Below are 4762 nucleotides of genomic sequence, written 5' to 3'. Positions count from 1 at the left end.
GGGTCTGTGAAGGCCAGATCCAGATGCACGTAGGGTGGGGGTCCCTGTCAGGGCCCATCCAGCTAGCAACTCTCCCAACAGACTTTCAGCCATGCTATGGAGGGGAGAAGAAACCTGTGCAGGGCAAGGTAACTACCCCAGTTGCTTCTGTTCTTCTTCCTTTTCCCCTGCTGATCAGTTTCTGCTTTCTGTACCCACAAAAGTTTCAGGCAATTTTAGCAAAACAAAAGTAATTTTTTTCCCCAGGGGAATGAGGTGGGGATGGTGGAGGGGGCAGTTCTTGGAAGTCCCCTGGGAGAGGGCCAGGCCACAGTCCCCAGATACTTCAGGCACCTGAAAGACAAGATTTCCTCAGGACCCTCCCAGGATCCTGTGGAGGAAACTGAGGCCCAGATGGGATAATGGAGTTCTGAGTGGTTGAGGCAAAGCCAGACACCCCCATCCCAACTTCCATACGTTCCCCTCTCCTCGCCAAGTACTGCACAGGGACCACCACCAGGAGGCACTCCCTGGGACCAGGAGCCCAGGGACCGAGAGATATTGTGAAACACCCACTGTGGACCAATGGCAGTAAGAATGTCTTTTTAGGGGGAAAAAATCAAGACACCATTTCAATTTGCAACTTGGTTCCATCATTGTATCTTATTCTTTCTCTAATTATTTCAAATAAACATTGATTGACAAGAGGCATCCAAAGCAGCCGCGAGATTAACAGCACCCATGTACGACCGGTTATGCCAGCATATATGTCTTACAATAAGATGGATTTTCATCAAATTATATAGTTATTTATAAGTTCTGAATTATTCTATACTCTTGAAAATAACACTTCTTGACCATTGCTTTGAGGTATTACATGGTTCCTTAATTTTTCCACTTTAATTGCAAATGCCCCTTTCCGCAAAGCTATAAAAATTCTGCTTTAGCATACTTGATGCTATCTAGTTTTTGAACGTGTTAAGATAAGCATGATATTCAATGACCAACAAATTTTATAAATAGGTATTTTCAATAACAATTAGCTAAATGTTGAATTACATGTGAACATAAAGGGCTTTGACTTGAATTTCCCTATTTTGATCAATAATTAAAAGCTTAAAACCAAATATTCTTGATATTCAGATCCTGGTGGTTCTATTAGGAAATTCCCCTAGAATATTACCTTTAAATTTTTCTTAATTTTTGCAATTTTATTGCAATTTCTCTGATTTGCCTTACCAGAGGACACCAATGAAGTATCTCTTCATTATAAAATGAAGTATTTAAATATCAATGAAAATTAACTATGTTTTCTTCAGATCAAATGCTATTAAAATAAATTCCCTTATAATGAAAATCTATTTTAAAAATAAGGATATTTTTAAGTTTCTAGTTGATATTTATCTTCATTAATAGCTGACATAATAGAATTAGAATCCAACTAAAAGAATTTGGTCAAATGGAATCCTCTTACACAGAAGATTCTGCCATTTGCAACAACATGCATGAACCTGAAAGGCATTATCATAAACAAAACAAGCTAGACACAGATCAACAAATACTGCATGGTCTCACTTAAATGTGGACTCTGAAGAAGTCAAATACAGAGCGGCAGAGAGCTGAACAGCGGTCACCCGGCAGGGAGAGACAGGGGAACGGGAAGGTGTTGCTCCAAGGGAGGAAAGTTGCAGTCATGTAGGATGAGTAAATCTGAACACCTACTGTCCAGAATGATGACAACATAAAACTGTAGTTAACAGTAGAAATTTGCTAAGAGAGTAGATTTCAGGGGCTTTCATCACACAAAACAATTGGTAACTATGTGAGGATATAATATGTTGAAGAGCTTGATTCTAGTAATCATTTCACTATGTGTATATATATATTAAATTATCACATTCAATTTGTATTAAAAGTTTTTTTAATTTGGTCAGACTCCTACAGTTCATGATAATTCAATTTGGCCATAGAAGTAGATAATCAGAATTTGCTTACATTTCCATTTAAATTAATAATGGACACCAAACACACATGCACTCAATATACCCTGAGTAAAGAATAGCTAAACGGGAAAAAAAGTAGGATAATATCACTTGTCATTCATCACAGCTTCAAAGAAAACAAAAACATTTTTTGTTGAATTATAAAATTTGCATTGCGTTTCACCCAGAATGAAATCCCTCTTACTAAACCATCTGGATGCCGTTTCCATATTAGCATTCTGGTCGGGTTAAGCTCAGTGTAATCCATTTCTCTTGAACCCCCTGTGAGTAACTGTGTATTTCATGCCATGAGCAGAAGCTTCTCAGTGCCTGCATCCTGGTTGGTCTGTTTATTTAGGCATCTTATCAAAAGTGCAGAAATGATAATAACTGTGACCCACATGAAGAAATGTTTCTTCCCCAATCTGATTTCCCTGCAGAGATGAAGCAACCTCTGTGTCAAATGAATGCCATCCTCAGTTTCCAAAAGCAATTTTAATATGTTTACCATCATGGATTATGCATTTCTAAACAACAGGAAATGTGGAAATCCACTTTAGGTTGAAATATCATAAAGATGGGCATCAACTCATTTTCTCCTAAATTTCATCAGCCTATTATTGCTAAAATTCTCAACTTCTTTTTGCTTTTTTGCATCTGTATGACAGATTTATGTGAAAGATAATGCAAGACCATATAAAATATTTCACCACATTAAACTTAACTCCCTCAGCATACCAGGAACTCTTGCATTTCCTAGAACTAAAAGTCATTACCTTACACTTCTTGTGATTTATCTTGAGATTATATTTTGCACACTCCTCAAAGCATTCAGCTCCTTCTAAAGGCCAATGGGGGTTGAGAGATTAATGAATACTGTATCTTCAGCCTTAAAAAAAGGATACTCACACAGATGTTAAAAACATTTTGGGTGTGAAAACTATGCCAAAAGTCTCAGTGATATCATATAAGCAGATGCTAAATAGTTAAAGGCTGTTGACTCAGCATCCTCTCTTCTGAAGGATTTGATTATAATCCAGCATGTATCTTTCAACCTGTAAATTATTAACTATAGCTAAAAAGAGGTTTAAAAGATTTCATAGTGACTCATAGTCACTCCTGATATTTGATATTTGCTTAAATAAACTCTTGGAGATTTAATGTCATCTTGTCTTTATGAAACAAGAGATCGAATTTTGATCTGAATCATCCTATTCCAAGATGTCAAGCAAAGACTGTATTGGGCCAAAACCTGGTAAATTTGAGGGAAGTGAAGGAAAAGCCTGAGTAAACATACACCAATGAGACTTCAGCCAATTAGATCTGATTATGGGGGAAAAAATAGGAACAGGAAATGAGAGCAAAATTGAAAGAACATTGCAAGTTATGGTACAACAGAGATGGCCTAGACATGCTCACTGCCTATCTCTATCTCTTTCCAGTGACATGTCTCTGTTTAAAGAGAGCTTATATACTGGCTCTAGTACACAGACTACACACTAAGTAAAAAAAAAAAATGCTTGGGAAACAATATCCTTGTTAATAGACCATGTAAATTGATAGTGTGTGTGTGTATATATGTGTGTTTGAGTGGTGTGAGTGGTACACATGTGATTGTGTGTACCTGTACACATGCATATATTTACATACACATGTATACAGATCCACCATCCACAGCAAAATACACACTGGCTTCTGTCCTAGGACACTCACAAGCCCCAAATATCTCACTGGCCTCACAGTGAGATTCTTTGCGATGAGCAGATCATAAGGAGAAGTTACCATGCCCTGATTAGATCACCTACTCATGTACTCACAAGCTGCCTATCTTAAGTTCACAAGCCAAAAGAAAAACAATCTTTAGAAGTAGTTTACCCATTTGAATTACAGGTATCCAGCTTCATACTATAGGTTTGCAGAAGAAATTAAACACTATATTTTCTTTTCTTTTTTATTTCCTTCCTCGTGATCTTATGAAGCAGTTTTCAATTTCTAGCATGATCTAGTTTAGGTTTATTCTCATATGAAAGATCTAGAAGTAATTAAAATGTAAATATTTTTACTTTATATTGAAGCCTAATAGTTTGATAAATATTTAATTCCTTGTTTTATTATCAGGAATCAGTCCTAGTCATATTCCAGAACAAAACGTACATTTGAAAGGTCCATAATTCTCATATGTCTGAAACTTCCCCCAGGTTGAATTTTGTAAAAAATAAATAAATAAAACAAAAAAAAAACCCAGACTTTTCCTTCGCACTGATTTTATTCAATTTTTAAAATCATAGATAACCTTAACTTTATAATTTTGTAAATATTTTTGAAATTGTTAAGAAGTTTTTGTCAAAATTTAGAGATAATAGAGTGTTACACTTGAAAACATAGAGGTTGGTATCATATATGTGCACACATACAAGGGTCCAATATTTGAGTTTGTTCATCAGAGAGTTTGTTTCTTTGTCTCCAAAGTTTAACCCTTTAAATAAAGTAGCTTTCAATTTACTAGAAAACTTTATTATCCAGAACATTCTATTCCCTACCCATGCAGTCCGTCACTCATTTAAATAATAACAATAATATTAGCAAACATTACCTACCTGTGGGTAATATTAGCAAATATTAGTCTATCTGTGGTAGAGCTGTAATTCCTGTAACCTTTGCAACCTCCTGTTATGCCTGTGAAAATGTTACATTTCATGGCAAAAGAGACTTTGCAGATATAATTAAAGTTACTAATCATCTGATCTTAAAATAGGGAGATTATCCTGGATTACCTGGGTAGGCCCAAAGTAATCATGTGA

The sequence above is a fragment of the Phyllostomus hastatus genome, unplaced genomic scaffold (genome assembly GCF_019186645.2).
Source record: "Phyllostomus hastatus isolate PE091 unplaced genomic scaffold, TTU_PhHast_1.1 phas_contig_58, whole genome shotgun sequence".
Lineage (NCBI taxonomy): Eukaryota > Metazoa > Chordata > Mammalia > Chiroptera > Phyllostomidae > Phyllostomus > Phyllostomus hastatus.
The sequence above is the reverse complement of the archived record's forward strand: the minus strand, read 5'-3'. Positions refer to the sequence as shown.